General features: G+C 38.3%; 1 protein-coding gene and 1 pseudogene across 3 annotated transcripts in view; one reads left to right on the top strand and one right to left on the bottom strand.

The window, feature by feature from the left end:
- Positions 1-20,847, top strand: part of ATP6V1H (ATPase H+ transporting V1 subunit H) — a 160,532-nt gene that overhangs the window by 67,509 nt on the left and 72,176 nt on the right. The gene's annotated exons all lie outside the window — the stretch shown is intronic.
- On the bottom strand, positions 11,596-12,566 carry LOC119508946 (annotated as a pseudogene).

The raw sequence follows: 20,847 nt of genomic DNA, 5'->3' as shown, positions 1-20,847 counted from the left end.
TGACATGCTTTCCCATATAAAAATTGTCCTGTGGCCCTTAGAAGTTTACCCTTAAGAAATAGGTTAATAGGATATTTCCTTCCTCTTCTCTCTCAACATAATGGCTCTGCTGTTAGTTTTTCTAGTGAGTGCTCTCTGCATGGGTTGTCAGGGTAAATGTCATTTTAGGCCAGATAAAACAATAATCATTTCTTAAATCAAAGTAGATTGTATTAATGAGGTTTTACTCTAAGGTATTTAATAGCTAAACAGTGCACTTTTTTCTTCTACTTAAGTATTTCATTTACCATATTCTTACTTACTTAGTAAAGATAAAAAAAAAATTCCAGACATAGAGTCTTCTGCCAGTCTCCTTTTATTGTTTGAACTCAATTTATTTATTTATTTATTTGTTTTTTTAAATCTTCATTTTATTGAGATATATTCACATACCACGCAGTCATACAAAACAAATCGTACATTCGGTTGTTCACAGTACCATTACATAGTTGTACATTCATCACCTAAATCAATCCCTGACACCTTCATTAGCACACACACAAAAATAACAAGAATAATAATTAAAGTGAAAAAGAGCAATTGAACTACAAAAGAACACTGGATACCTTTGTCTGTTTGTTTGTTTGTTTCCTTCCCCTATTTTTCTACTCATCCATCCATAAACTAGACAAAGTGGAGTGTGGTCCTTATGGCTTTCCCAATCCCATTGTCACCCCTCATAAGCTACATTTTTATACAATTCGAGATTCATGGGTTCTGGGTTGTAGTTTGATAGTTTTAGGTATCCACTACCAGCTACCCCAGTTCTTTAGAACCTAAAAAGGGTTGTCTAAATTGTGCGTAAGAGTGCCCACCAGAGTGACCTCTCAGCTCCTTTTGGAATCTCTCTGCCACTGAAGCTTATTTCATTTCCTTTCACATCCCCCTTTTGGTCAAGAAGATGTTCTCCGTCCCACGATGCCGGGTCTACATTCCTCCCCGGGAGTCATATTCCACGTTGCCAGGGAGATTCACTCCCCTGGGTGTCTGATCCCATGTAAGGGGGAGGGCAGTGATTTCACCTTTCCAGTTGGCTTAGCTAGAGAGAGAGGGCCACATCTGAGCAACAAAGAGGCATTCGGGAGGAGGCTCTTAGGCACAACCATAGGGAGGCCTAGCCTCTCCTTTGCAGCAACCGTCTTCCCAAGGGTAAAACCTACGGTAGAGGGCTCAACCCATCAAACCACCAGTCCCCTATGTCTGTGGTCATGTTAGCAACCATCGAGGTAGGGTAGGCCAATACCCCTGCATTCTCCACAGGCTCCTCAAGGGGGCTCTACATATTTTTTTGCTTGTTTTTTTTTTAAATCAATGTATGAAAAAAAAAATAAAACAAAAACAAAAACAAAAACAAAAAAAACGTACAATGAAAGAACATTTCAAAGAGACCATAACAAGGGAGTAAGAAAAAGACAACTAACCTAAGATAACTGCTTTACTTCCAACATGTTCCTACTTTACCCCAAGAAAGTTAACCTAATATAGCAACATTTCTGTGAACTTGTTTCTTCTATATCCATCAGAAATTAACAGACCATAGTCATTCCTGGGCATCCCCAGAACGTTAAATAGCTTATCTGTTCTTCTTGGATTATTGTTCCCCCTTCCTTAATTGCTCTCTATTGGTAGTTCCCCTACATTCTACATTATAAACCATTTGTTTTACATTTTTCAAAGTTCACATTAGTGGTAGCATATAATATTTCTCTTTTTGTGCCTGGCTTATTTCGTTCAGCATTATGTCTTCAAGGTTCATCCATGTTGTCATATGTTTCACGAGATCGTTCCTTCTTACTGCCGTGTAGTATTCCATCGTGTGTATATACCACATTTTATTTATCCACTCATCTGTTGAAGGACATTTGGGTTGTTTCCATCTCTTGGCAATTGTGAATAATGCTGCTATGAACATTGGCGTGCAGATTTCTGTTTGTGTCACTGCTTTCCGATCTTCCGGGTATATACCGAGAAGTGCAATTGCTGGATCGAATGGTAACTCTGTATCTAGTTTTCTAAGGAACTGCCAGACTGACTTCCAGAGTGGCTGAACTATTATACAGTCCCACCAACAATGAATAAGTGCTTGAACTCAATTTAATTCAACAAACAGCGTAGAGTCCCTTTTATAGGCCAGGCACTGTGCTAATCATTGGGGAACTCGGATGACCAAGATGTTGCTTGAGTCCAAGGCCATGGAGGTAAGTAGAGAGGACACACAATGTAAATAAACAAGTCCAGTGCAGTGCAATGATAAGTGCAATGATAAGTCATGTACAAGAGTAAAAGGAGTGTAAAAGAGGTGGAGGATAAGAATTGGGGGATTTGATAACTGCAGTTGATAATCTCTCTTCCCTTCCTACAAACGAGGGATCAGTTCTGGATGAATTGCAGCGGGCACTGATAAGCTGAAGAGTTAGAGGACGTCTCTGAATACTCTTCACAGTTTGGCTCGACCCTGCTTGGCATGAATTACTGCAAGGGATCTGTGTACTCAGGGTTGCACGCCTGTGTTTGCCTGGCACGTGGAGTGGGGAGAGGGTTAGCTGAGTTTTCAGGCCGTCCTTTGTGCCTCTCGCTAGTTGCTTCGCTTCTCCATGCTTTGGGTTTTTCATGTGTCTAGTGAGAGTGATATTGTCTGCCCTAAATCCCTCGCTGGACTTGAGTGATGCTCATATGATAATGCCCGCTGAAAAAATAAATGGGTGCTACATGAATACCTGGTATGAGTGGGCCCTCAGGAGATACTTGTGGCTGAACTCAGCAGTGCAAGGAGCAGTAGAAAACCCATAGGAGTAGGGTTTTGGTATTGAATTTACTTATATTTTTATTAGCTTCTTTTCTGGGCTTGAGTTAATTCTTTTTGGCTGCTTTGGTTGGGTTCCGTATTTAAAACTGTAATGATAGTTTTCTATAATAGAATATCTCTTTGCTTGGAGCTACTGCTACATCAAGAATAAGTGTACCTCCAAGTCTCCTACCTCTAGTGTTCGTGGTTATCTTAAGATTACTAATATACTAGAAGTTCATTAAACTTCTCACTTAATTCACGTAACAAAACATATCACAGAAAGCAAGACTAGAGGGAGAGAATCCCTATTTTTGTTAGTGCATGGGTTTTTTCCTAAATTGGTATTGAAAGCTCTTTTCAGAAAATAGGCAGTATTTTATAACCTCTAAATTGTTAGGAAAAATGGTCACCCTTGGCTCAGTGTCTTTGCAGTTAGATTATCCTAGAAGGATATTCCAAATTGTTAGGGACTTTTTTTTCTTTGTATGACTTTCACTTCTGGAGAACAGAAAGCTCAGCAGTTTCCAAAGAAATTAAAAAGAAAGTAAATGGTATTATTTTTCACAGTTTTAATTAACCTCTTCTTTTCTGTATGTGTGTGTATGTGTGGGTGTATAAAATGTCTGCATGCTGATTTTGTAGATGCTTCTTTAGAAACACCGCTCTGAAAAGCTCTTGTCAGCTTTGGTAAGAGAATAAGGACACATATAACCACAAATGCACACTAATCATGACTTTATTTAAAAATTAGCAAGAAATACTTAAAAACATTGATATGTAAATTCCTAAAATGCTGCATCTTAGATTTAGTAAAGACCACAATTAGCTACAAGCATGAGTTTAGTCTTTCATGTAGAAAGTAGGCACTAAGCTGTAAAAAAAAAAGAGAAGCTTTGTATTGTCTGAAAATACCAGTTTAAGTAGAAGGTTGTAAAAATGCAGTTTTTTAAATTCAATTTTATTGAGATATATTCACAAGCCATACAGTCATCCACTGTACCAGTGTACAATCAGTTGTTCACAGTACCAGAATGTAGTTGTGCATTCATCACCACAATCAATTTTTGAACATTTTCATTACCACACACACAAAAAATACGAATAAAAATTAAAGTAAAAAGGAACACCCAAAACCTCGCACCCCTCCCATCCTACCCTATTATTCATTTATTTTTGTCCCCATTTTTCTACTCATCTGTCCATACACTGGTTAAAGGGAGTTATGAGCCACAAGGTTTTCAAAATCACACGGTCACACAGTGTAAGCTATAGTTACACAGTTGTCTTCAAGAATCAAAGCTACTGGGTTGCAGTTCAACAGTTTCAGGTATATCCTTCTAGCTATTCCAATACACTAAAAAACTGAAAAGGGATATCTATATAACGCATAAGAATAACCTCCAGAATGTCCTCTCGATTCCATGTGAAATCTCTCAACATTGAAACTTTGTTTCATTTCTCTTCCCTTTTTGGTCAAGAAGGCTTTCTCAACCCCACAATGCCAGGGCCAGGCTCACCCCCGGGAGTCATGTCCCACATTGCCAGGGAGATTTACACCCTGGGAGTCATGTCCTATGTAGTGGGCAGGGCGTTGAGTTTACCTGCAGTGTTGGCTTAGAGAGAGGCTACATTTGAGCAACAAAAGTGATTCTCTGGGGGTGACTCTTAGGCACAATTATAAGTAGGAGTAAGTTCCATAAGGGCAAGCCCCAACATTGAGGGCTTGGCCTTCTAAATTGGTAGCTAATGCTTGTGAGAATATCAGTAGTTCCCAAGGCAGGGAAGTTTAATATTTCCACATTTTCTCCTAGTCCCTCAAGGGGGCTATGCAAATACATTTTTATTCTCTGCCCACATTACTCTGGTATGTATTGGGGCTTCACACTAACCTGTAGAAACCAACCAGATTTCACTCCCTATTCAAAGTTCCGTGTACTTATGGCATTTTTTTTTTTTTAAGAAAATATAAACACTGGAAGTTTATTTTAAAATGTTCTCTGGATCAGTATTATAAACTTCTGCACATAATTATTCCTCTTGGAAATTAACTTCTGGGTGCAAATTATATATATATATAAATTTTTTTATTGAGATTGCTCATATGCCATACAACTATCCAAAGATCCAAAGTGTAAAATCAATTGCCCATGGTACCATTATACAGCTGTGCATCCATCAATACAATTAATTTTCTTTTTCAATTTTTAGAACATTTTCATTACTCCAGAAAAGAAAGACAAAAAAAGGAAACTCAAATCCTCCTAGACCCCTAATCACGTCCCCCTCCATTATTGATTAATACTTTTGGTAAAGTACATTTGTTACTGTTGATGAAAGGCTGTTAAAATACTATTAACTGTAGTAGATAGTTTGCGAGAGGTATATATGTATGTGTTTGCTATATGTCTCTATTATTAACTTCTAGTTATAGTGTCATACATTTGTTCTATTTCATGAGAAAGATTTCTAATATTTGTACTGTTAATCATGGACATTGTCCACCACAAGAGTCACTGTTTTATACATTCCCATCTTTTAACCTCCAGCTTTCCTTCTGGTGACATGTGTGACTCTGAGCTTACCCTTTCCACCACCTTCACACACCTTTCAGCACTCTTAGTTATTCTCGCAACATGCTGCCATCACCCCTGTCCATTAACAAACGTTTAAGTTCACCTTAGTTAAACATTCTGCTCACAATAAGCAACCGCTCCCCATTCTTTAGCCTCATTCTATATCCTGGTAACTTATATTTCATGTCTATGAGTTTACATATTATAATTAGTTCATATTAGTGAGACCCTGCAATGTTTGCCTTTATGTGTCTGTCTTATTTCACTCAATATTTTGGCCTCAAGGTTTCTTCATCAACCCATTTCTTTTAAGATGGTTTTGTTCACACACCATACATTCCATCCTAAGTAAACAATCATTGGTTCCCTGTATAGTCATGTATTTATGTATTCAGCACTATTGCCACTATCTATATAAGGACACCTCCATTTCTTCCACAAAGGAGGAAGAGTCGAAGAAGGCAGAGACAAAAGAAAAAAGAAAAGAGGGAGAGAGAAAAACAAACAAACAAACAAAAAAGTTGATAGCTAGAAAGCAACAAAAGGAAAGATAGCATTAACCTAAAGTAGAATAAAGATTCAGACAACATCACCAATGCCAGGAGTCCATACTCTTCCACTATTCCCCACCCCAACCATATGCATTTAGCTTTGGTATATTGCCTTTGTTATATTAAAGGAAGCATAATACAATGTTTCTGTAAATTATAGTCTCCAGTTTGCATTGATTATATTTTCCTCCCAATCCCACCCCATTTTTAACACCTTGCACTGTTGAGATTCATTTGTTCTACCTCATGTAAAAACATATTTTTATCTTTTATTACAATCGTTGAGCACCTTAGGTTTCCCTGAGTTACACAGTCCCAGTCTTTATCCTTCATCTTTCGTTCTGGTGCCCCACATGGTCCCATCCTTCCTCTTTCAACCATACTCACAGTCATCTTTGTTCAGTGTACTTACATTGCTCTGCTACTGTCTTGTAAAATTGTTTTCCAGACCTCCCACTCCTGCCTTTTTCTTTCTGTCTGCAGTGCTTCCTTTAACGTTTCCTGTAGAGCAGGTATCTTGTTCACAAACTCTGTCATTGTCTGTTTGTCTGAGACTATTTTAAGCTCTCCCTCATATTTGAACGATAGTTTTGCGAGATACAGGATTCTTGGTTGGTGGTTTTTCTCTTTCAGTATCTTAAATATATCACCCCACTTTCCTCTTGCCTCCGTGGTTTCTATTGAGAAATATAGTCTTAAGCTTCCTTTGTATGTGATGGATTGCTTTTCTCTTGCTGCTTTCAGGATTCTTTCTTTATCATTGACGTTTGATAATCAGATTATTAAGTGTCTTGGCATAGGCCTATTCAGATCTATTCTGTTTGGGGTACGCTGTGCTTCTTGGATCCATAATTTTATGTCTTTCATAAGAGATGGGAAATTTTCATTGATTATTTCCTCTAATCTAATGCTTCTGCCCCCTTTCCCTTCTCTTCTCCTTCTGGGACACCCATGACACGTACATTCTTGCTTTTCGTTTTGTCCTGAAGTTCCCAGACACATTGCTCATAGTTTTCCATTCTTTTCTCTGTCTCTTCTTTTATGTGTAGGCTTTCAGGTGCCTTGTGCTCCAGTTTCTGAGTGTTTTCTTCTGTCTGGTGTATGTTTCCATTGTGTCTTTTCATTTCTTGTGTTGTGCCTTTCATTTCCATAGATTCTGCCAGTTGGTTTTTTGAACTTTCAGTTTCTACCTTATGTACATCCTGTGTTTTCATTATACGGTTCATCTCTTTTGCCGTATCTTCCCTGAACTTTTTGAATTGACTTATTATTAGGTGTTTCAATTCCTGTATCTCAGTTGAAGTGTAAGTTTATTCCTTTGGGCCATAACTTCGTTTTTCTTAGTGTAGATTATAGTTTTCTGTTGTCTAGGCGTGGTTTCCTTGTTTACCCCAGTCAGGTTTTCCCAGACCAGAATGGGCTCAGGTCCCAGAAGGAAGAAATGTTCAGTATCTGCTTTCCCTGAGGGTGTGTCTTAGAAGATTGGTACACCCTGTGCTGCCTCAGGTCACTGTGCTTTTCTGCCCAGCAGGTGTTGCCTGTTAGCCTGTAATTCCAGACTGGTGTAAGGAGGTGTGGCCCACGGCTGTTTTCCCTCAGGCTCTAGGGTCTGGTTCTGAATGGAAGGCAGGTAGTAAAGCTGGGCCCCACCCCTTTCCTCTTAGGGAAGATAACCCCCTAGGGAGAGGTCATTAGCATTTGAATAGACACTGCCTGTGCTATCTCTACCCTTGTCTGGGTCAGAGTGCTGGGAACTGAAAATGACTGAGGCTTTTTCCACTGAGCCAAAACAGGGACAGAAAGCCCCTTCAGGGCCAGTCTGTGGCCACCCTCTGGTTCTCCAAGGTCAGTCATCACCCAAACCCTCTGTCTGCTTGTTGGGGATTTGTAGCTCCTAGCGAGCAGTCCACACTTGTTAACTAAAACCCCAGTTGGAGCTCAGCTGAGCTGTATTCACTTCCTGGGGGAGAGCTTCTCTCTAGCGCCACAAGGCTTTGCAGCTCTGGCTATGGGGGGAGGGGGCTCCTGGCTTGCATCCACAGTTTTTACTTAGAGATTTTATGCTGTGATCTTGGGCATTCCTCCCAATTCAGGTTGGTGTATGATGAGTGGATGGTCATGTTTGTCCCCCCACAGTTATTCCAGATTATTTACTAGTTATTCCTGGTTGTTTATTTGTTGTTCCAGGGGGACTAACTAGCTTCCACTCCTCTCTATGCTGCCATCTTAGGTCTCCTACTTATGGTATTTGAGTAAACTGACCATACAAGTTGAATTTTGTGTGCCACAAAAAATATGGATTTTTCACCTAATAAATGTCTCTTCCTTTGGTCTCACAGAGAAATTGAATATCATCCTTTACCCTTTAGTCTGGTTTACCTTCATCCTAACCAAGTCCATTTTGATCGAAGTCTGATCTCTTTTATAGCCTCTTTAACATTTGCTGTATGGGGTAATGCTGACATTCATAGCTGCTGGACTCTGGCTCTGAATCTCAGATGTTACACAGATACCCACAGTTCCAGGGGCCGAACAGGTTATACACAAACAGCTCATCATCTCAGAATTTAGAAATAACCACCACAACTTTCAGGAATAGATGTAACTGCTCTAAGATCTTATAGTCCAGGAACCTTTACAGTCTTCCCCTGATAACCTGTGCTCTCAGATTCAGTTTTCAGAGTTTGCACATTATAGTTAGTCCATATTAGTGAGGCATTATAATGTTTGTCTTTTCACTTCTGGTTTATTTCACTTAGCACACTGTCTTCAATGTCCATTCACCTAGTTGCACACTTCACAACTTCGTTTCTTCTTGTAGCAGCTCAAGATTCCATTGTATGTATATACTGCGGTTCACCATTCCGTTCACTAGTTGATATACCCTTATGCCACCTCCATCCGCTGCGAGTCTTGAATACTGACACCAGAAACCTCACTGTGCAAATGTCCATTTGTGTCGCTGTTTTTAGTTCTTCCAAGTACATACCCAGTAACAGGGTTACAGGGCCATATGGCATCCCCATGTTCAGCTTCCTATGAAACCACCACACTGCCCTCCAGATGGGCTGCACCATTCTACTCCGCACCAATGGTGATTAGGTACATCCCTCACTCCACATTTTCTCCAGCACTTGGATCCCTCTGTTTAGTTTTTAGACAGTTTTATTTGCACAGCATACATTCCTTCCTAAGGAGACAATCAGTATTATCACATAGTTATGCATTCACCACCACAATCTATATGAGATCATTTCCATTTCTTCCATAAAGAAAGAGGAAGAGGCGAAAAAAGGAAAAAATGACTAAAAAAGAAGGAAAAATAAAACAATAAAAAGGCTGTCTGTAGCACTCCCTTTAGTATTTTTTGTAGAGGAGGTTTCCTGTTCACGAACTCTCCTAGTGTATGTTTATCTGTAAATATTTTAAATTCTCCCTCATTTTTGAAGGAAACTTGTGCTGGATATAGGATTCTTGGTTGGCAGGTTTTCTCTTTCAGATCTTGAATATATTATACCACTGCCTTCTTGCCTCCATGGTTTCTGCTGAGAAATCTGCACTTAGTCTTATTGAGCTTCTCTTGTATGTGATAGATTGTTTTTCTATTGCTACTTGCAGAATTCTCTCTTTGTCTTTAACATTTGACAATCTGATTAGCAAGTGTGTTGGAATAGGTTTACTTGGATCAATTCTTTTTGGGGTATGCTGTGCTTCCTGGACTTGTAATTTTATGTCTTTCATACGAGTTGGGAAATTTTCAGTGATTATTTCCTCTATTATTGTTGTGTCCCTTTTCCCTTCTCTTCTTCTTCTGGGACACCTATAACATGAATATTCATGCGTGTCATGTTGCCATTCAGTTCTCTGAGTCTTTGTTCAAATTTTTTCATTTTTTTCCCTGTCTCTTCTTTTGTGTATAGGATTTCAGATGTTTTGTCCTCTAGTTCGTTAACCCTTTCTTTTTCCCTCTCCAAGTCTGCTGTTGTATGTCTCCACTGTGTTTTTCATCTCTTCTGTTGTGCCTTTCATTCCCATGAGTTCTTTCATTTGATTTTTCAGGCTTATGAATTCTTCCTTATGGTCTTCTCTGTATCCTTCATCTCTTTTGTCACATTTTCTTTCAACTCATTGATTTGATTTAGAAGATTTGTTTGAACATCTTTAATTAGTTGTTTCAACTTTTGAATCTCAGTTGAGATGTTAGTTTGTTCCTTTGACTGGGCCATATCTTCGAGTTTCTGGTGTGGCTCATGATTTTTTGCAGTCTAGGCATCTGATTTTCTTGATAGATTTATTCTGGAGGTTGTCTTCTCTCTTTTGCCTAGGGTTTTCTTGTTGGTTGACTTTGATCTCTGTATTTCTTTGTTTCTCTCACTGGCCAGTTTTCAGATTGGCTCTGCCGCCTGTCTTCCCTCCCAAATCAGGCACCCACTGTGGCCTGCTACAGGGATGGGAAGTAGGTACTGGGCACCCGAGCAAGTTCACTGTGTGTGGCAATATAAATCTGCTGGCTTTTAGTGGTGCTCTGTTTTCCATTCATCAGCAAAACCTGGGTTTGTTTTAGAGTCCTGCTGTAACAGTTGGGTCTTCCCTATTTCACAGCCAAAACAGGGCCAGGTTTCTGTGCAGGGCATGTAGACCAGCTCCTGTGGTCCTAAGAAAGCATCTGGGTCTCTTGAAGTTTTCGGACTGTACAGCAGAGGGCACTGTTCAGTAGCTTAATCATCCTCAGAGGCTGCTTTGCCTCTGAGCACAGGCTGCATCTACACAGGTGAGCTGAAACTGGGATTCCTATGCCCTCACTTTGCTGACCACAGTCTGGCTTGATGTGGGGCTACCCCTGTGGCAGAGTACTTCCTCAGCTGAGCCAGTACTCCAGGCATCCCCGAGCAGGGAAATGGCTGCAGGCTGCTTCCCTCAAGGGTAAGGGCTTTCAGACCCAGGGCTAGAAATGCAGTCTCTTTCCACGTTTTCTCAGTCTTGTCCCTTACTGATCAGGGCCTTGAAATATCCTCCTTATGTCTTCAAACAGTGGAGGTATGTCTCACTGCTGTGAGAGATTTTAAAATCTGTGTCCCTGGTTAGAGGTGTCCCGTCTGCTGATTCTGTGCCTTTCCCGCTCCAAGACCGAGTAAGGTGGGGTAAGAGGACTGGCTGGTCTGGAACAAAAAATTCCTACATGATATTTCTTCTCTTTTTTCAGTTTGGTATCTGCAGGGTCCTTCTCCAGCCTATATCCTCCTTCAGAGTTTCAAACAATTCAGAACTGTCCTGTTTTTCATTGAATCTCTGGAGAGAAGTTTTCAGTAGCTGTTTACATTGCCGTGTTGATGACATCACCCTAAATGCATAGATTTTTAATAAAAGAATTGGTTCTATATGAGTACTCCCCTTTCATAATATTTCTTTTTACTTTATAAGCAAGTTGTTGGTTATGCTGTATAATTTAACTGTTACAGCACTAAAAGACAACTATTTAGGAAAGAGGCAGAAAAAGGAAAAAGGAATGTATGTAAGGCAATATTTATTTTAGATGTAATAACATAATAGTGTTTTAGAAAGACAAGATAAAAATTACTCAAGGCTAGCTTCGTTCTCACTGAGTAAAAACAATGAACTAAATATTGAGCTCCTCTTTCTGTATCTAATAATCAATGCCTTGGTGTCCATATTGGTAATCTCTAGGGTAGTCATCTTGGTACTTGCCATGATATTCATCAGGGTATTCTGCCTAATCATCACTATCATTGATTTCTGACCCATTCTTTCCTGTTCCTTAGCTTCCATTGTGAGTGATGGGTTCTGTTGGAGCAGCACAGTATTTGGGATCACGTATTTGCCACCCAAGCCCATACACACTCATTCCTTTCTGGGAAGCAACTTTGTTGGTACTCATCTGTAGAGAAATTGTTGAGTTCTCCACTGGTTGTAGTGCCAGCTTCAGATCACAGTGTCTCTTCTGGTACCTAGTGCTAACATTCCTGCCTGGCTGACTCCTTTGTTTGTGCCCTTCTGCAGACTAATCGTTGTCTGGTTAAAAGGTTTGTCAGTTTGCATTTTGGAATCATAAAGATTCCTTCTAGTCCCTTAGGCTCTCATACCTGCCTTCCTGGCACATTGGTTGGTTTCCTTCTGCAAGTCAATTACACTTTGGCCATCTTTTAATTTTCCTTCCTCAAAATGTCTTGTTTGTTTTTCTGCATATTTAACTCCAATGTCAATGGTTGTATGGAATCTTTTTGTCTTAGCCAGACCTGCTAGAGCCACCAGCATAGTTTGAACTTGGGTCATGATTCCATTCTCAAAAAGAACATTTGCTTCACATATGTCATGTGGCTTCATATCATAGCCTGAATAGCTTTAATAAAATTGCCAGTATTCTCCAGCTGAGGCCGGTTTAAAGAGGACTCGTTGACCTTCTTGACTGAACCTGGCCATGGTTTATTTATGAGTTCACAGAGGATGATGCCATCTTTCAAGCCTAGTTAGAAGTTGGTGCCAGTGCTCATGCCTGTCACCTTTCTGTTCAGCTGTGAAGATCTTCGTCTGCCCCTGATAGTCATACTTCTTGACCTTAGCCGAGAGTCTGTAGGAAGGGCCCTTGTTGAAGTGGGTTGTGGTGGTTCAGGCAGGAGGAGGAGTTGTGCTTGTGTCTGGAGGTCTCTTGCACTCAGCTTCCTTGCTCCTGGCCCCGAGGATTAGCCACAGTGGGAGTTGCTCGGGTGCAGGAAGCAACTAGATATGGTGGTGGGGTGCGGGCAGTGCCTTGGCAACTTGGTCTGTCTGGGTTCTTCTGGGTTCTGCAAAGTCTCCTGGTCCACTCCAGAGTACTGTTCACTCATCTGCTCGTCAACACTGTGGCTCCCCACAAACTCTGTATATTTTATATATATATATATATATTTAACTAAAGTGTTTCCTTTTCCGAATGATGAAGATTGTAAAAATTTATCATGAAATCATTTCTGGTTGCAGTCTTCTGTAATCGTGTTGCTGTGATAATTTATTTAAGGTGAAAATAAAAGTGTGGGAAAGAGAGTTACAATAGAAGTCAGGGTCTTATTTAGCTGTTCAGTTGTTTCAAAGAATATCTCTTCACTTGTATCTTTTTCTCTAAACTTAAATGGCTCTTATATGCATTATTTAGATATTATTTTAAGTGTTATGAATTTCTAGAAAGAAGTCAGATACTAATAATTTCTAGCGATGGGTTGAGATTGAAGCCACAGCCTTGCATGAGCTGCTTTAAACATGATCTGTATGGTACCTGTTATACCTGAGCTTCTCACAAACCCTTGTTGGTTTTGTGTCCCCAGTCAATTCCTTCTTCCTCCCATTGTTTTTCATTTTGGGTCATTATTATGTAGAATAAAAGGATCAATTGGAAGCAGGTATATATAGTATTGTTATATATTATAGCAGAGACATTGGTTGGTACTAGTTAAATCGTACTTTTAAGCCCCTCTCTCTCCCTCCCGCTTTCTCTCTGTTGTTCATGGATCATTTATTTGTCTGTCAACTTATCAATGCATAAGATGTTTATTGAAGACCAAATACATGTCAGGGGGAAATAAGACAAGATACCTTTCTCAAGGACTTTGTGCATTGTTTAAAATCTTTGTCTCAATGGAGTCACCGTGAAGAATGCTTACAATATACAAAGCTCACAAAAGGCACAAGAGGTGTAGAGCCAGACTGAGATTCTTAGTTTTTCTTTTGACTTGGTTTGGGAGCTCTCTAGATTGATTTTCTGCTTTTTATGGAAGAGTTTAGCTCTTCTCTAATCTTTCAGTGCGGTGCAGAAGAAAGAGTGTGAGCTCTGCTGTGGCTAGAACTCAGTGTGAGTTCCAGGGCCTGGTTGTTTAATGTTGGGAGAGTTGTTTAAGCTCTCAGAGCTAGTTTCTCTGTTTATGAAAGGTGGTTAATACTACTTAACTCACTTCAAGATTGGGTAAAGATTAAATTAGATAACAGGTGAAGTGCTGGCAATAGTAAATATGCCATATTTATTTATTCCCCGGCCATTTCTTTCCATGAAATCTAGAATAAGAGCAGTTTGCCCCTTCAAGTCCACTACCTCTGTAAATTGGATTCTTGTTAAATTAATGTTGAACCCAGGCAAAGATCTGTGCTATTCTGTTTAATTTAGAAGAGGCAGCATGAATATTTTACTAATACTTGGCAAGATTTAAAAGTCTTATTTAAAATACATTTTCAGTTTTTTTTTTATATAATGTATGGCATTTATTATGCTATTTCTGGACTTCCATTGTCTAATTCTGGATTTCAGGCTATTTACATGGACCCAATCCATTGGCAGAAATTTTAATGTCTAATAGTTTTTCCTGGCTCTTTTGGGCAAAATTTGGGATAATACAAATCATTATATGAATATACTGAGGGTTGAATGAAAACTCTGTATTTCCTTCCTTCTCTTAAGTCAGATGAAGTCTTCAGACATCCACAACCTTGCACACAATTGAGCTAAATTGATTTATTAATAAGGAAAAAGTAAAGCCATTTGATTCAGACCATCAAACAGGTGGGAAAATACTAATGTGTTCTCTCTTTCTCTCTTTTATTTTATTTTATTTTCTTTGTGGTCATTCTCAAACTCCTATAACCTGTAAAAAAAAAGATTTGACTGATGAGCTTGTTTGAGCATGCACCAGTCATGATGTATTTTTTCCCTCACATCCTGAAACTCAGGAAGGAGGTGTTCATGCTGAAGACTTTCGGAAGCTTGCTGAGCTGCTCTGAGTGAACAGATCTAGCAGCTGCTAATTATTTTTTTTTTTTCCCCATTTGGCTGGATGAATTTTATTTTTGAAAATGTCAGTCTCACTTATTCATAGCAGGTGTTGAACTCCAGGTCTCCTTTTTTTTTTTTAAATTAAATTCAGTTTTATTGAAATATATTCACATACCATACAATCTTCCATGGTGTACAATCAACTGTTCACAGTACCATCATATAGTTATGCATACATCACCCCAATCTGTTTTTATCCTTGTATCAGAAAAAATCAGGATAAGAATAAAAAATAAGAGTAACAAAGAACACCCAAACTATCTCCCCCTATTTTTCATTTAGTTTTTGTCCCCATTTTTCTACTCATCCGTCCATACACTAGATAAAGGGAGTGTGATCCACAAGGTTTTCACAATCACACTGTCACCCATTGTAGTCTACATTGTTATATAATTGTCTTCAAGAGTCCAGGCTACTGGGTTGGAGTTTGATAGTTTCAGGTATTTACCTCCAGCCACACCTAAAAAGTATCATCTTTATAGTACATAAGAATGCTCACCAGAGTGACCTCTCGACTCCATTCTCAATCGCACGAAGCTGGGTCCAGATTCATCCCCAGGAGTCGTATCCTGTGTTGCCAGGGAGATTTACTTTGCCACTGTTTTTGGATAAATGGATGTGTCAGTCTTAGGTCCTAAAATAAATTAGAATGTTTTAAAGCTGTGACTGAGACATGGAAGATCATCTTTGTTGGGTAGAGTTTTACATCTGTTGTGAGTTTTATTTCTCTTTTGGCTCTGCTTAGTCAAGGGCCTACATAATACGTTGGATAATAAGGTAAATGATATTTTTACAACTGTGTGATTTCAGCATAGGCGTTTAGGAAAAACTGCCACCAAATTGAGTTCTGCGTTTCATTGGACATAATAATCATGATGTTTAATTCACACCTGTGCACAGACATAGACATGCATATGCATATATGCACAACTTCCTGTGCGGCTGTCAGACTCTGAACCTTCGGAGAGGCCTGCTCTGGTTTGGGTGTAGCAGGGGCTGTTGTACCCATGGCTTTGGGATGAAAGTATCTCTCTCAGGAAATCTTATTCTCAAGTCTTCTGCCTAGACCTCTTTGATTAGCATCTATCTTGCTTATTACATACCAGGTTCAATGAGGCCTAGGAAGACTGAGACATTTTTATTCTTGGAGTGAGTCTTTTAATTTAGTGCCCCTTGCAGTGTGGTCTGCAGACAGTTGCAGTGCCAGTGCCCGGAACTGTGTATTATCAGAACAGATCGAGAATAAGCATTTAGAAACTTACGGGAATTCGACAGGATAATTTTATCTCTTGAATTTAACAATACAAGATTTGAGCTTGTATTTTATGTCTTTTGGGATTCATTTGTCTAATAATTCATCTTTTATTGTATTGTATTCATAATTGATTGGAAGTTAAGAATATAAAACAAAACTGGTCTTTGGCACATATGGTTTAAAGAAGCACTGCTTTAGCATCTATTTTACAAGGCTGGCAGTTTGATTTTGGTGAAGACAAGGTCTGAATTGTCACTTGATTCCACATGGTTCTTAGCAAAGTCAAAATTCCTCTGAACCATTAATTTGGCAAAGGCCAAAATGATATTTACACTGGCTTAGCTGCTTTTGATTTTGTTGACGATAAAGATATCATCAGTCTTAGGATCTTTACAGAGGACAGTGTTGCGGAATTTTCTAGGTTGTTGATTACAAATCCAGTTTTCTTAAGTGCTTTTCATATCCCATTCATTCCTTCTTTTCATTTTTTATGGTGAGATAGATGAAATTAAGACATGTTTTGAAGGAAAAATAGATAAGGCTTAATGATTGATGTGATATAAGGCTGAAGAAAAGGGGAGAGTAAAAGATGACTAAGGTCTAAGGTGCCATTATCTTGGAGAATTTAGAGGGGAGTTTGTTTCAGAAGAATACCACAGGGCTGTTCTGTGTTAGTTATTTTGAATGTGTTGAGGTTACAGTTAAGATATGATAATACCTTAACTATGAAGTTAAATTCTCCAGGCAACAAATATGTAGTAAAATTAACAGAAGACCATATTTTCAAAAGAGCTTTGATAAGTTTCTAAAGTTAGAAGAGATAGTGATAGGAAAAGTAACTTGAAAGGGGAACAGAGAAAATTTAGTAGAACAAGCAAAATCTCACTAAAGTCAAGGAAGATGGGAAGAGTCTCATAAAGGGAGAGGTTATCTGATTTTAGGGCTCCCGCGATTTAAGGACTTGGAAAAGGATTTGTCTAAAGGAAATCATAATTGTACTGAAAGAAAATAGTTTGTAGGAGTAGTAGTCATTGCAGGATCTGGGATTAAGGAAGGCTTTCAGAATAATGTATGATATCTACGATGGTCCTATTGTCAAGGAGCTCACAGTTTAGTAGAGTAGGCAAGCACGTAAAATATTAATGCCATTCATTGTGATTTCTTCTTCCACCCATGGATTATATAGAAGTGTATTTCCAAATGCTTCAGATTTTTCTAGATAAACTCCTGGTTTCTAATTAAATTCTGTTATGGTCAGAGAACATATGTTGTAAGATTTCAGTCCTTTGAAATTTGAGACTTGTTTTGTGGCTTAGCTTATGGTTTATTACTGTGAGTATACCATGTGCAATTTAAAAGAATGTGCATTTTGCAGGTGGGTAGAGTGTTCTGTGAAGGTCTGTTAGGTGTTATTCGGATCCTCTATGTACTGATCTTTTGTTTAGTGGGTCTATCAGTTGATGAGAGAGCTGTTAAAATCTCCAGCTGTTATTATGGATTTGGCTAGTCCTCCCTTCAGTTCTGTCAAATTTTGCATCATGTATTTTGTTACTCTGTTATTATTATGTTTATGAATGTTATATCTTCTAAATGTAATGACTTGTGTAATTGTGAAATGTCCTTCATTATTACTGGTAATACTCTTTGTCTTGAAGTCTCCTTTATTTGAAATTAAGATAGACATGTCAGCTTTCTTGTGCATACGGTTTGCATGGTATGTCTTTTTCCATCTTTCTAGTTTCAGCCTACCTGTGTCTTGAAAGTTGATCTCTTGTAGACAACATACATTTGGGTCTAGCTTTTTATTTTTAAATCTGTTCTAATAATCTTTACCTCTTAACTGGAGTATTTAGTTCCCTGCCATTTAAAGTAATAATTGGGGGGGGGGGCAAGCTTTACAATAGATTATGCTGCATCTTTGTGGCATTAAAAAAAAACCCCAGCTTTTCAGTAAAGTAGTGATTGGTATGGTTGAATTAGGTCTACCATTTTTTCTGTTTGTCTTATCTGCTTTTTTGCTCTTCTCTCTTCCATTCCAGTCTTCTTTTGAGTAAACTGAATCCTTTTTGTAATTCCATTTAATTTTTCTCTTGACTGTTTAACTATTCCCCTTTAAACTACTTTATTTTTTAGAGGTTGTTTTGGTGTCATTATATACATCATTAACTTTTCCAATTATACTTACAAAGTATAACATATACTTTATATTATATGTATTACATATAATTATTGTAATTATATAATACAATATATAATTTATATTGTATAATATTGCACCACCTTATGTAAAATATAAGAACCTTGCATTCGTATAGGTCCATTTCCCCTTCTTTAGCTATAATTGTCATATTGTTATATCTACATATGTTATAAACCCTACAACAGTGTTTTAATTTTTGCCTTAAACAGTTTTATGTATGTTTTCTAAATTAAGAGAGAAAAATAGTCTTTTATATTTATTCAAACTGTTTACCATATCTGCAGATCTTCTTTCTTGAAGAGCCAGCCTTCCATCTGAGGGTATTATTTCCCTTCAGCTGCAGAGTTTCCGTCATCATAGGAGGCAGCAGACTATAGTAGCGTTTGGGCCAAATGTGGCCCATCGTCTGTTTTTGTAAATAAAGCTTTTTAGGAACACTGCTGTGCTCATTTGTTTATGTATGTTTTTTTGGTTGCTCTTAGACTATGAAGGTAGAATTGAGTAGTGCAACATAGACTGCAAAGCCTAAAATAATGATTTGGCCTTTTACAAAAGTTTGTTAACCCCTGCTTTAGCACATTTCTGGTACATGTCAGCTGGCAACAGATTCTTAGCTGTTAATTATCTAAAAATTGTTTTATTTTACCTTTATTCTTGAAGGATGTTTTTGCAAGATGTAGAATTTGAGGTTCGCTTTTTTTTCTTTGAGCACTTCAATAATTTAAAGACATTTTATTGTCTTCTGACCACCCTCCATTGTTTCTGATGGGAAATCAGCCTTTGTTTGTATGTTGCCTGTATAGAATGCACTGTCTTTCTCTGCCTACTTACAGGATTTCTTCATTATCTTTAGTTTTCTTCAAATGGACTGTGATGTTTCTAGGTTTAGTTTTATTTGTATTTATCTTTCTCGGTGTTTGCTAAGCTTCTTTTTTTGTGGATTTATATTATTTTTTTTACTACATTTGTGAAAAAGTTGGCTGTCATATCTTTAGGTATTTTTTCTGTATCTTTTCTTTCTCTTTGCCTTCTGGAACTCCTCTTTGTTGTGTTTTTTTTTTTTTTTTTTTTTTTTTTTTTTGATGAGTAGATTTTTGTTTTCCATTTCTGAAATTGGATAATTTCTGTTAATCCATCTTCATATTAATTTACTCCTCTGTCATCTCCAGTCTACTTTTTAACAAATTTTTAAACTTCAAGTGTTACATTTTTTGTTTCTAGAATTTTCATTTGTTCTCTTCTGTGCTTTCCTTTTTGTTCTTAAATTATTAGCATATTTACCTTGGACATGGTTATGATAGCTACTTTAAAATCTTTGTCTGCTAATTCCAACATCTAGTTCATCACAGGGTTGGTCTTCCTTGATTGACTTTTCTCCTGAGTATTGGTCACGCATTCCTGTTTCTTCATATGCCTGGTAATTAGGAATGTGACCTAAACTTTGGAAGTGATAGTCTTTAGAGACTGTGGTTTCTGTTATGTTTCTCCATAGAGCATTGTTGTTGTTGTTTGGTTTAGCAGACAGTTAAATTGGATGGGCTCCAACTCTGAGCTCTCTTTGTGGAGGGAGGCAGCCGCTGAAATCTTGCTTCAGTTCCTGTAGCGGCAGGTAGCTGGGCAGGCTGGAGTCTGCCTTTACATGCATGGTTCAGGGGTCTGCCAGAGATTTGGGCAGGGTTTATGTGCATAATTTGGGGCTCCTTCTTTGTCTTTCTTTGTGATTTCTCCCCTCACATTCCAGCTGCTGTGGTCACTCTGAACAGTTCTGTTTCTTCAGGCCAGTAAGCCTCATGTTCTTTCTGAATTTTAGGTGAATCGTGCTGACTGGGGCCTGACCCCAGGAGAAAAGCCATATAAAACTGGAAACTCTCCCAGAGTCAGTCCTTCCTTGAGTGTAGATGCCTTTAAGTTTTTGCTACCCTTAGATACCATCCAGTGCCTTCAGGCCGTTTTTTTATATCCAGATTTTATAGTTCTTTTCTTTGGAAGGGTTGACTTGCTAAGAGCTCTTCTGTTGTTAATGGTAACAATAGAACCTCTGGAAAATATCCAGAACTCTTCCATGAAACATACACTTTCTAAATAATGTTTCATACCAAAGAATAAAACTGTAATTCTTTTTAAAATTCCAGAAGTAACAGGATGAAGATTCCATGAAATTACAGTTTTGCTCTTTTAATAGTATATTCAATTATTATTTCAGTTGATGGCAATTTTAATGCACTTTATCTTTTTTTTTCATTTCTTTTAGAACCTTCCATTTAAAGCATGGTTTTCGTTTTAGAGTCACAGCATTTCGTTTTTGTTTTGTTTTCTACAGGCATGTTTTTGGACTTAAGATAATAGTTCCAAACTAGGTTGATTGGAAGAATGATGACAACTTCTGCTTCAGGTTACTGGGAGCTTTGCTAATCATAGCAGTCTCATGGATACCAGGATCACTGTGGTGCTCATGTTTTAATTTTGTCTTTCTGTGTGTGAACTGTGAGCCCAGAATTCTCTATCTAGACAAAAAGTGTCTTCAAACTTTGTGTCACTTTGACAGTGATGGGCCTCTGCTTGGGCTTGGTGTTTGTTGAGCATCGTTATCTGAGAATTTCTCTCAAAACAAATGGATGCTTTTCAGCTG

This window comes from Choloepus didactylus, chromosome 14, assembly GCF_015220235.1.
Source record: "Choloepus didactylus isolate mChoDid1 chromosome 14, mChoDid1.pri, whole genome shotgun sequence".
Taxonomy (NCBI): domain Eukaryota; kingdom Metazoa; phylum Chordata; class Mammalia; order Pilosa; family Megalonychidae; genus Choloepus; species Choloepus didactylus.
Note: the sequence above shows the minus strand (reverse complement) of the source record. Positions and strands in the feature narration are given on the sequence as shown.